A 13,935-nucleotide genomic window follows, 5' to 3' on the forward strand; every position below is an offset into this window, starting at 1 on the left:
GAGATAATACATGTGCAAGTACTTTAAGACCTTAAATATCTCCAAGCAAACCAGCCACAATTAAAAGCTTTAAATATATTTAATAATAGATAATAAAAAAATACAATATTCAGTAACTCAGCACAGTGACTACAGAGTTCAGAATCACTGGAAATATTTTAAAACAACATTGCAGGACAGTCTCAAATGAATACAGAAAACATTTATACTAATCTTTACTATATTCCTATATATCTGTAAAATAAATACTATACCTAAATCTTGCCTACAGAGCAAGGTAAATGCAGATGAGAAGTGCCGAAGATGGATGTTTTCAGGTCCAAAGAGAAATACAAAATGCACAGACTCACTCTCTGAGATAGTTCTTAAATTAATAATATACATTACTGTTGGGTTAGCTGGGATGACATCACTCTTTGTCACCTGGCTTCAGTTCCCATGCTAACAGAAACTTAGAATTTAGCATTTCTCTGTGAAAAATACTTATCTCTCAAAAGTTTGCCTAGAACTGGAAGTTGTAAAACAATTAACACTAGTAATTATTTCTGTTTCCAGACAACAGGAAAACTTCTAGCTTTAGACATTGTGTTTGCTTGCTGCACTGAAACTAACTTTTTTTATAGCACATCGTAAAACACTTTTAACTTATTTTCCTGAAGTTTTGCAAGTTAACTCTGTATGTTCCAACTTTTGCTATTAATATAGTTTATATACATTTCTGTTGTTTTCCAGTAGGGTACACTGTGATTACATTCTTGAAGCTCAGTACAGTTCAACAGACACTTCTGCACCAGTAATTTAATATCCACATAACATATAGTTCTCTTACATTTGTAAGGCAAGCCTATGGATCATATGAATATTCACAAATAACATGATTATTTACAAAATTCCACCTAGCTGGGCTGGCAGCATTTCAGTTTGTCACAGTCACCACTGCTTTTTTGTTTTGCCCTTAATCCATTAAGTTGTCTACTTAACAGATTAAGTCATGGCTACAATTTGGCCCCCAGAAAACAACAAAGCGCAAAGACTTCTCACCTTCTTTTTGTGAATGATTTAAAACTGTATAGCTCATGAGATGAGGAACTGAAAGCACTACTACAAGTGGTCAAAACTTTTTCAGATGATATAAGAGTGTCATTTGGTCTTGATAAATGTGCAAAAGCAGCCTTTAAAATGGGAAAGCTGCATCACCAAGAAAACATCAACCTGGGACAGAAATGTGATGTAAAAGAACTTGAGCAAGAGGGAGTGTATAAATATTTGGGAACTGATGAAGGGTCAACAATAAAACATGAACAAATGTGAATAAAACTTAGTAAGGAATATCTTAGAAGACTAAAATTAATACTGAAGCAGTGCTGACATCTATGAACAAAGTCCAAGCTATAAACCTATTTGCTCTTCCTGTCCTAACTTACAGTTTGGAGTTACTGTCTGGCCCCAAAAGGTGTTAGATTAGTTGGACAGGAAAACAAGAAGGATGCTTCATGCTTATGAAATGATTTATAAAAATCAGTGTATACCAAGACTATATATTCCCCACTCTGAAGGAGGTATGGGCCTCCTTAAAACTGATTAAATGTATAGATCTGCAATTGTAGCACTGCATATATTTCTGCTGACCTCACAAGACCCAAAAGTAGTGAAAGTTTTAAAATATGAATGGAATAAGTCTAAGATGACTTCCCTGCTTAGTTTAGCAGAAGCAATTCAAGTGGGAATGGAAATCAAACCAGAAGTAGATAAAAATCAGGCAAAAAACAAAAGAAAGAACATAAGGTGAAGGATCAGATGAGAAGGCAAGAAATGTGAAAAATGCATAAGTACAGTTGCAAGTATAGAAAACTCCTGGAACTACCTCATGTTGATCAGGATCAAATGCAGGAATGGTTAAGAGAGGTGAACTGAAACCAAAAGACAAAATGTTAATATTGACAGCCCAAGATAGTGGATTATGTACACATTGGTTTACAAAGTCCATTGAACATGTGGGAGAAAAAGACAAATGTAGGTTTTGTAAAACAGAACTGGAAACAGGCACATATCTTGTTGCTGATTGTGCTATACTAATGGCAGAAAGACTATATATTGAAAGGCAAATAATGTGGCAGGACTGTTGCATTGGGGATTATGCATGCGTTATAATACTGAAGAAACTGAAAACATTGGAAACACGAGCCACAAAACATTATAGAAAATTGTGAAATTTGTATCACATGGGATCACCCATTACCAACATTTCAAAAAATAGATGTGAGAAAACCAGATATAGTAGTCCATGAAAAGAAGGCATAAGTAGCAATGATCATTGAAATTGCAACATCCAGTGACCAACTACATATTTTTATGTACAGAGAGACCCAAAGTCATAAAATACTTGGATTTGCAGGCAGAAATGAGGGCAGTGTGGAAGAAGGATACCTGGGGAGTTCCAATAGTAGTAGGAGAATGGGTCTTATAAAAAAGAATATACAACTGTACTTAGATATAACGAAACATGTAACTGTCAATACTGGGCACATTACGTGTGCTGCAAAGAGCAATTCTGACTAACATCAGGGATAGAAAAAATACTAATTTCATGAATTTTAATCATACGTTGACTCAGGAATGGGGTCCATTCCTGTCATAGTATTAGAAACCAAAAAAAACTTAAAGAAACAAAAAAAGGAGGAAGGGGGTAGTAAAGTCAGAAATGGGAAAAAGCAAGCAGAGGCATTCATAGTAGGTCATCGTGAAGGGAAGACGTATGGAGGGGGAATAAGGTAATTTTTGTGGAATAGGTGCTCATTTTCCATTGTTTTATTAAAGGTAGAAGCAAGTTCAGGGAGGAAGGAGGATAATGGGAAGGAAAGCAAGGGAAGGGAAATATGCAATGCAGACAGAGAGTGACAGAGAAGGTATGTATGAAAATGCTGGCAAATGTCCTGTGGCTGTACAAAGGAATGGATTCTGGGTACATGGTCACAAGGCTGGCATACATAGATAGTGCACACCATCACTATGTCTTCTGTCTATGACCATTCTCACTCCTAGGCATGGGCACTTCCATTATTGTGGCCAGTGTTCTTCTAGCTCATATTCTACAGTGCTATTCTGGGTCAGCCACTAAGGGTCCACACAATCCCACTCTGTTGGCCTATGAAATTAAAGTCCTTGCCTTGATAATTTATGGAGTTGTATGTGCTGATCTAATGCCTCTCCACATGGGGGGGGGGTACATCATACCCATACAGTACCGCTGCAAGCATTCTCCTTATGGAAGATCCACTCCAACATTGATGGATGTGATCCCAGACTGCACAATCTCCTAGCCGTGTGTGTATGTGTGTGTGTGTGTGTGTGTGTGTGTGTGTGTGTGTGTGTGTGTGTGTGTGTGTGTGTGTGGCTTGTGCATCCACTTCCCATAACCCTTCCATCTATGATAGCTTTGCTATTCCATGTCACTGTGACCTAACCTACTTGCGCAAATGATAATGATTGTGCTTTGCCCACCACTCTGGCTAGTGTGGGTAAATGTCCCCAGTGAGATTGGCAGTCCACATGTCCTTCATCCTACCATGTCAAGGAATCACATGCCTACTAACTCCTGCATGGTGTCTCTCTTCACATGGTAGCAATCGACAATATCATGGCCATAGAAGTGTACCTTTTCTCCATGGGCCTCTGCTGAAAATGGATAACCTTATCCAGATGGACTTTTTGGTAAACAAATGTCAATAAACAAACTAATAAATAAAATATGCATTTCATCTTTGGAACTGTATGATTTTTGAAGGGTAGCAGAATCCTCTTTATTAATTGGCTGATTTCTATAGTCGTTATCAATGTTATAGCTTCCAAATGTGAAATATAGCTCGCCATCTTATTTATTATCAGTTGCTTTTTTTTTTCAGGTTAACGGTACCGATGAATGATTGGATCTGAGCTGTCACTGGAAATTGTATCAACAATTGTTTTCTGACCTTGCAGTTTTGGAAAATTGGCATTCTACAGAAAATTCAAAGTTTTTCTTTTTGCCTTTGAGGCAGTCAGTCGTGGCAGTCAGTCATGTGCTGTAAGTTTAGAAATGGATCTGAAGGAACTAGCTTGACAGTTGTAGCTGTTATGGTCAAAGGAACCTTTGATTTTCCAGTGAAAGTAGTAGTTGCTGCTGGTGCTGTTGTTGATGGTAGTGTTGATGGTATTCTAGCGGCAATTGCCGAAGGTGGCACATGAGGTATAACAGATTATTTAAGGATAAACTGCACCAGAATTTTCCTTGTGTATTACAGCATAATCTTTTCCTATCTCTGCTGGTTGTTTATTCTTCTCACATATCACTAAACCAAGCAAAAAGATCTGGTATAGATGTTTCCAGTTTTAAAATGGGAAACAATAATCAGATCATTAAAAACGTATATAACAGTCATATTTTTAAATTAACATAACTTGTACTCTGTTAAGAGAAGAATGCTACATATTTTCTTCTTTCTTTCTTTTAGAGAAGTAAAGCTAGTATTTTGAGATATATGTAGCCTTTAGTTGGTAAGAATATTTTTCCTACTGTAGATATGTTAAAAACCAAAAGAAAAATCTAGCAAGGCTAGATTTTCCACTGTGTGATTCCTTCAACCTCTTGTATTAGAGGCAATGTGGGATATATGCAAATGATCCTTTAAGGACATCAGGTGTTTCAGCTATATGGCAATTCTGAATATCCATGACATTTTTTTCCCTTTTAAGTCTATTAATGGACATATTCAGACCAATAAAGCCAAACCTCACTAGCTGTAGACATGCATGTTTTAACCTTCTTATGGCATCATTTGGCTAACCTTTAAAAACACAGGGTTGTTGCACCAAGCTGATATCAATAATCATTAGGGTGTCTGCAAAATATCCCAACCAACAAACTAAAACAATTTTAATAACCGATACCTGGATTTATTGATTAATGCATAAGGATTCAAGTTGTCAGCTTGATGTTGATTTGGTTTGATTAAATTAAATTAATTAATTAATTGTGTGATTCAGAGACTGCCTTGACCAAGCAGAGCTACTGCACTCCCAAGAAGAAAGGTCCCATGGTATAGTGTGCAAAATAATTGAGCTAATGATTGTAAGTAACTGATTTTTTGATTAAACTGCTTTTAGCTGCAGCTTGGGGTGCTATCTCATTCTTCCAGCTGCATCATGGTTTAACACTTAGTACCAAAATTGAACCCAGCACACTAGTATTCTGCCATAATAACCTAACCCAGCTGCTGAAAACAGAGGCTTTTGGTGGTAGATTTTATCTGAGGACAGAAGTATAGATCATTTGGTGTGAAGTATTCTGCCTGGTACATTCTTACAAGCTCCATAGGAGGATGTGATTTGTAATGCAAGTCTTAACCATGCCCAAACCTTTTCTATCAGAAAGCCACTAATATCAGGTAACCTACTTATTTAGCTTTTAGCAAATCTTTCCAGAAGAAAGGAAATGTATACAGAGTGTCACTATTCCATTAAAAGGAAAAGTTCTCCATTCTTGTGGTTGCCAGTTTTGTCTAGATGGCAGCAGGAAGTCTACATTTGATGGCAGCTATGTTACTGTTGCATTCTATAGCATTGATATGTCTTATTGTCTGTCTTTGTTCAGGCTGAGCAACCTGCCAGTATAACACGATAAGAATATTCCACTGACAGGGAAGATACTTTGCTTACAATATTTTTAGTTCTGTAACCTCTTAGCATACTTCTTTTACTTTTCCATGTACAAACTATGCATGCACCTCCCCCCCACCCTTTTCTTACCACATTACTCTGGCATTTATACTGACTAGAATCAACTATGAATGGTTGAAATGCTGAAGGTACTAGCATGGCTGCAGCTACTAGCATTACCCCCTTCATATTGTAATGAAACTGCATTTCCAATGGAAAACCTATTTGCACTAGCAGTGGAGGATGGAGTAAGAGTCCAGCAAATGATTTGGAAACGCTGAACCAATGTCAGAAATGTGGCAGTTGATATTCAGTGTAAGGAAATGCAGAGTACTGCACTTGACTTAACTCATTCTCTCCAGTACAGCTCTTTTGAGTGTGTACCTTTAACTCCCAGTCAGTGTGGCTTGAGCCTTTAAGAAATGAAGTTATCACAGTACAGTTCTAAAAAATTCTCATTGACAGACGTCAAATATCAATACAATTGTGTTTGACATCATATATGCTTCAAGATAAAATATTCTGATACCTTGTATGTAGCATGGTTGTGGAATTATTAATGCAAATATGAACAAGCAGTATTTGATGCCTAGAGGCGCAGCAGGAGGTAACTGCAGAAACACCTGGAGGTGCACTCAACTGTAATGACACACAAAGCTGGCATGAAGTATCATTTATGAGGCAGTGGAACTGCTGACAAAAGAGCAGTGAAAGGATCTGTTGGTGTTAGTCATACCTCAACTGGACTACCAGAAGACAGGGAGAGAGAGAGGGAGAGACAGTGAGAGAAGGCGAGATAGATAGATAGATAGATCGATAGATAGATAGATAGATAGATAGATAGATAGATAGATAGATAGATAGATAGAGCCAGAGACAGAAAGAGGGGAGCGGCAGCAACAAATAGAGTACTGGGGTGTATCCTTTGATGGAGGGATTCCAAAGGCAAGGTGTAATGTTTTCAAACTACAAGGCCTTGGTCATGCCATACCTTGATTTCAACATGCAGTTCTAGAGGCTGTATATGGAAAAGGATATCAGGCTGCTGCAAGAAGTCCAAGCTAAAACTACCAGAAAGATCTATGCGACAGAGGGGAAGGAATGTAACCTAAGGCTAAAGCAGTTAGAGCATCTCTTGCTGGTGGGACATGATACTAGTGCACAGGATCTTGTCAAGGAGATGTGATGGGGATAATTCTGAGCTGGATAAGTGGAGTAGAAAGGAGGTGACAGAGACAGCCGATTGTAGAAACTTGCTAGTCTCTAGATATCAGAAAGTAATTTTCACCTAGAAGATTGTGGACCTATGAAATGGTCTACCATTGTAGAGTAAGTAGAATTGAAAGAGGGTAAAGTAGTGAAAGAAGGAAGGAAAATGTTAAATGCACTTAAAATGGCAAACTAGATAATCTTATTGTCTTTTCTGTCATAAAGCAAATGTAAGGTAAGTTAATGTAGTGGGAGTTCCCCAAAAACTGTGTGGTGCATCTGTTGCAATGAAATGGCTGCCCTAAGAAGGAAGAATGGGGCAATGCTTTTGCCAGATCTGGAGTTAGCAGCTGCATAAAGTTCTTTGCTGTGGCTGGAAATAACGTTATTAGATTTTCTAAGAAATCTTATACTTTATCCAAGATTTTTCAACAAGCACATTGCTTTTCTCATATGATGTTTGGCATTTATGCACGTTTAGAATATATCTAGACATGAACTTCAGAGTACTGGGAAAATGTTTTATAAAAGCAGAAGTTGGAGTATCTTAGGTAAATTTAAGATTTTTTTATCTGTTTATTTTTCCAAGATTCTGAAACATTATAATATCTTCACATGTACATTCTTTTCACTTTAGTTATAAAAAATTCTCTCTAAAATAATACTGATAGTGAGGGAATACACTTTAATTTGAGATTTAGAAGTGCTTTCTACCTTAAAGTTTTTTTTTAAATTATTAATTTTATTTAGCATATAAACATCATCATTATAAAGGAATCATTACTATTCAAATTCAACATAAAATTGTAACAATTAAGCATTGCTATTAATATCAAATGCTTTTTTGGAGCAAAAACTTATAGCATCCACTTTCCATTTATAATAATCAATGCTAACTTCAAATCAACTAAAAAAATCAACAAATAACTGAAAAGATAACAATATTTTTAATAATAAACTATAATGGCTGCCTATCTGGTCCTCCAGACATTCATAAAAAATACATATTACAGAATTTTCATTTATACTATTAACTAATTACAGCTTTTATAACAACTCCAAAAACATTTAGGGGTAATACACTCTACATTCCACTCTATTAACATAAAATACTATTCCCAATCCAGACAAGAAATTTAATAACATAACTTCACAGACCAGTGGCTTTCCACTGGTTTCTCTGGAATCATTGGTTTTATCTTTTGACAGGGGTTCCACAACCATTTTTTCCTAATGTCAAAAACAAGAATGGCTTCTGTTAGTGGAATAATTACATGTGTCTGTTCAAAGTTCATCTATATATTTACCAGCTGTGTAGAAGCTATCATTTACAAACTTCATATTAATTGGTATAGTAATTTTGAAATTCTGATTTATTTTCTGGACAAATTCAGAGCATCTTAAACATTAGACTTTAATTTAACAATTATAATATTATTAATATGTCTTGTTGCTAAGATCCCCTAATAGAATAGCCAATGTACAAGCTGCTTGCTGCATACTTAATGATTTAAACTTCTCAAATAACACAACCACCGAACCTGTGGGTACATCAAAAAAAATGCAGGGGATGCTTGTAAGCCCATTAGGGAGGTTTTCAATCCCGTAACCCTTCTAACTTAAATACTTATCTTAGATATACTAACTCCTCTGTCATTCTGTCATACAGATTTGGCGAAAACAGAATAAAGGAGAAAGGAAAAACATCCTAGAAGGGTGAAAAATGTACTCAAAAGTATTTTAATATCACAGTATAGAAACCACATTTAAATATGTGTGGGTGTATCCATCTGGGGAGTTGGAATAAAGGGAATTCCATTTGCTGGGAACATTTTTGTCATCAAATGTAACATCTCCTCTTGTTATTAATAAGATAAACACACTTGTGATATTTCCATAGGGCATTTATGTCTGCAGATTATATAATTTATAAATATGGAATTATGACAACATTGTCACAAAATGAGATGGTCACAGCTGGTAGAATACAGATGTTATGCAACTCTAAAAATGTTGAAAATATCTATCATACAGCTTCCATATAAGCCTTTATTCAAATATTATTGCCAGGAAAAGGTTTTGCCAAATGACTTTCCCAGTTAGATAATTCATCATTATCATCATCAGTTTCCATGTCTATATGAGGTCAGGGTGTCATGCCAACTATTGCCGCATCTCTTGATTCATTGCCACACTATTACATTAATTGATAATCATTCCTTACTTTTGCAGGTCTTCTGCCACACAATCCAGCCATCTTTTGCTTGGATGTCCTCATCTCCTCTTGCCTTCTTCCTGTTTTTCTCTCAAATCTCCTTTACCAAATTGTCTTCTGCTTTCTTGCAGATGAGACCAAACCACTGTAATTTGTTCTCCTTGACCTTCTCAGAAAAGTGAGGCTACTTTAGCTTCTGCTGTGATGTCCTTATTTCTGCGTCTATCCCGTAAAGTGCATTCTATTTCTCATCTCAGGCACTTCATTTCCATCACCTCAAGCTTCCTCTGCTGCTTTGCCCTCACTGCCCAACCAGTGCCATTCAGATGCACTGGTTGCATCACTGTTTTATGACCTTACTCTTCAGCTTCTTTGGCATTTTTCTGTCATACAATCCCCTGACACTTTGGCCAGTTGGTTGCAGTACCTTTGATTCTAACTCTGACTTCCTCCTTCAGGCTTCCCTTCTCTTCAGCCCAGATATTTGAAGAAGCTAACCTGTTCCACCAACCACTGTTTTGTCTGTATTCAGTGTCATCCCATGTGCCTTCAAGTTTACATAACATTTCCTTATAATTTGCTGAATCTTTTGCTCAGAGTCTGCATATAATTCCACATCATCTACATAGAGCAACTTTGTTAATCTGATCCATCCAAGTTGTCCTTTACCAATATAAACAAGAGTGAACTCAGAGCTGAGCCCTGATGTGCACTCACTCCCACTGGAAACTCCTCTGTCTGTCTGAACACTGTTTGCACTTGTGTAACTGGGTCTTTATACTATGCACTAATGCTATCCGTGTTTCCAATGCTTTGAGCCATCGCAGGACTATCCACACTAACATTCTTGAGACCTTATTATTTGCTTTATCCAAGTTTATGAATGTCAAGTTGGACTCTTTCTACTGTACATCCATCTTCTTCACTTTCTGTATGCAAAACAAATCAGGTCAGTTATACTGCATCTTGATCTGAATCTGATTTTATGTTCTCCTAATCTGTGTATTCTTTTATCACTGAGCATCTCTATAACTGCATTATTTTATCACTGAGCATCTCCAGAACTTTCATCAGTGTGAAAGGAGTTGATACCCTTGTACTGCCCACAATTGTGAGTGCTCCCCTTGTTTTTGTATACTCGTATGCGATTGCTCATTCTCCAGGTGATTTAGGATACACCTTTCTCTCCATACTGTGATGATTACCCTTAAAACCATTTCTCCTCTAATTCACCCAATATCCTGATAGTATCTACGGTGACTTCACTCTGAGCCTGCTGCTTTCCTTGACTTCATTTTCCTTAGTGCCACACTTATTTCTGCTAGGATGAGTTATTCTCCTGCTTTTATCTGTATATGGGGAAGTACTGATTCTGTTGGGTTCTCTTCATTCAGAAGCTCCATGAAATACCCCTTCCATCTGCCTTTGATGTCCACTCACTTAGGATTGTCCTAACTCTAAGTAGCAGAAACTGAGAGAAAATCATATAATTATAAATAATGCTCCACTTTTGTTAACTGTTTCCTTTATTAGGAGTTTGCAGACATAAACCTATGAATATTTGGCACCTAAGTAAACCATTCATACCCTTTGGTTTATTATTTGTACTTCAGTTTAAATGGCTACACGTAAAAGACATGAAGGTTTACCTTGCTTGCATAATAAAATGTGATTATTACAAGACAGTTTTAAAATCAAGAATTTATTTATTTTATTTATTTTACATTAGTTGACCGGGCTAGTCTAGCTGGATATATGTCCATTTTCAGTAGGGGCCTGGGTAGAAAAGCTCCACATAGAAAACTAACAGAAACAGTACATTAAAACATTAATTACAAGAATATTATGAGATGATTACATGTGTTCCAAGGTAACAAAACATATAAAAAAAACATTTTTTTTTTTTTTACTATGAGAAGAGGGAGAAGGATTTAGAAGTAAGTGGAAGACACACAAAGCAAAGTGATGAGCAGGAATAAGAGAACAAAGTAGTTAAAAATGGGATTGGAAGAATTAGGTGTAGGGTAGTAAGTTGTTTATGAGACAGTAAGATGGCCAATTCAGTTGTTCCTGGTTACAGTAAGTCAGCCTAAATGGTAGTGGATTTAAAGTAACAGAAAGAGAGAGATGCAAAAAAAAGAAGATGTTGGGCAATACTAACAGTGGGAGATGATTAGTCAGGGTTAGTACAGGGACATAGCCAGTGAGTTGTAAGATATGATTTAAGTTTCTTTTTAAATAGTGAAGTTGAAGAAAGAGATGTAAGTTCAACAGGAAGTAGGTTCCAGCTTTTGCCTACAGTGTTAGTGAAGAGGGATTCTCCTGCTTTGTTGTTAGATTTATGAGTAGAGATGAGTAATTTGTTTGCAGAGCGTAGGTTTGTAAGATTTTTATATGGGCAGATTAGACTTTTGAGGACTGGTGTGTTGCTTGGATGATACAGGGTTTTGTGGGTAATAGTTAGCTGGTGAAGTAGAATATGGTTCTGTAGTTCCAGCCAACCCAGATGTTTCAGATTTTGGCAGTGGTGGGATCTAGCAGGAGAGCCTGTAGCAAATCTGGCAATGTTGTTGTAGGCTATTGACAGCTTGTTGAGGTTGCTTTTTGGTAGGTTAGGATATATAGGAGATGCATAAAAGAGTGTTGAGATGAGATGGGTGTGGGCAATAGAAGTTCTTACTATGGGAGTAAGGAAAGGTTTAATTCTATAGAGGGAGTCTAGTTTTCGGTTAACTGATTTTATTGTGGTGTTAATATGAGTATCAAAGTTAAGGCTGTGGTCAATTGTCACTCCCAAGAGTTTAGTGGAAGTGTCAGGGGATATAACTGTATTATTTTTAGATTTAATAGTGAAGTAAAGTGGGGGTGACTTGAGTGTGGGAGTAAACAGCAGAAGTTTAGTCTTTTTAGGGTTAAGGAGGAGGCAACGCTGTAAAAACCAATCTTCGACAAATTCAAAGACCTTTTGGGTGAGTGACGGTAGTTCAGATGATTCAGTAGCTGAGGAAATTAAGGTAGAGTCATCTGCATATTGAATGGATACAGCATGTGGGATGCTAGTAGACAGATCATTTATAAAGCTAGAGAATAGAAGAGGGCCCAGAATAGAACCTTGAGGTACACCAAGAGAGACAGGAAGGTGGGAAGATAGAGTATTGTTCCAGAGTACTGCCTGTTGCCTGTTGTGTAAGTAGGACTTGAACCACTGTACAGCTTGACTATCAAGTGAAAGGGACTTAAGTATATTCAGTAGAAGGTGATGGTTAACCATATCAAATTGAAACCTCTCAGGGATCTACTCTTTGTCAGGATCTTCCCATCATCTTAAAAGAAATCAACACTCAGTGTGAATGCAACTACACAAATTGTTTCAGTATAGAAAATTATACAAAATGTCATTTGGTTAAAATATTTCTGTTAACTGTATTTGGGACATATAAAAGGTAACAAAATAAGTTGATTTTAGATCCTTGTGCTATACCTTTGCAAAGGGGTTCTATTCTGTCAGCTAGATTATGGACTACCGATTTTCATACAGAAAAACATATTCACACTCCAGACAAGCTCCAGCTGCATCTGCCAATTCATTACAAACTCACTGTACCACAGTAGGAAAAGCCAAATGGCTACTGATGAAACAAAGACCTAACCTATTGTTAGGATCCCAACTACACAAACTAACTCCAGACAATTACACCCTTTGTAGATAAACCTCATAAAAAAATACATACAATCTGACATACTACCCATAAGCCATAACAACTCTCATTGCCCCTAGAACAAACCTCCACAGCACTGAACATGCATTTTCCTCTCAGGGATCTACTCTTTGTCAGGATCTCCCCATCATCTTAAAAGAAATCAACACTCAGTCTAAATACAGAATGCAACGCAAAAAGCACCTCTTCACCTAATCCAGATGCTCTTACTTCAACACCGGACATATCGCCTAACACACTATTCCTAACTGCTTTGCTCCTCTACTCTCACCTCACACAACTACCAAAGGCTGTTTGACTTTAAAAACTATTGTCAGTATTGTTCATTACAGTCTGCTTGTTTACCATTATGCACATATAAAGTTTGTCTCTGTAACTAGTCTGAACTACTCTGTTATTGCTTACACTTTGTTCAAAAAATGTTTTGTATTTCACCTGGGCTGAGATTGAAATTGGTCAGTATTGGTCAGTGCACCATCTTGGTAAAAAGAAAATATGCAAATAGATAGATAGTTAATTTATAAATAAATAAAATAAATATAGTCTGATCACCTCTTGTAGCAGTGCTTTGCATCAGACCACGTGCACACAGGATGTGAATGCAGTCATGCACACTGAGCTGTACGTGGTACAAGATCATATGATTATTCATGCTGTCAATATTTTTGTACTGACAAAGGTATGCATTGACTGCAAAACTGCTCAGGGTGTGATATTGTATACTGCCTGTAAATCCATTTGGTCGCCATCTGCTGTATGACATACTGCTAGTAAACTGGGGTTTATGACTAATTAAGACCTAGCAGCTTGAGCCTACCCAAGGAGCTCTACCATTTCTTACTCTTGAACCTATGCTTTTCTCTAACAAGAACAGTAAGGTATTGTGCAATTTACAAAAAGTGTAAAAAAAAATCCTTACCAGCATGTAAGTTCTCTGCAGAATTCTCTGCTTCCTTCAACAGCTTCAATATATTAATGTGGTAAATTTGTTCTACCTTTTTCTTTCAGTCCTTTATAATGTTATAGTTTACTGAATTTCTTTCATATTAAGTGGACCCTGCCATTCACCCAAAAAGTTGTGTTCCATACAGGGAGAAA

Source organism: Protopterus annectens, chromosome 12.part0, assembly GCF_019279795.1.
Source record: "Protopterus annectens isolate FY-2018-M chromosome 12.part0, PAN1.0, whole genome shotgun sequence".
Lineage (NCBI taxonomy): Eukaryota > Metazoa > Chordata > Ceratodontiformes > Protopteridae > Protopterus > Protopterus annectens.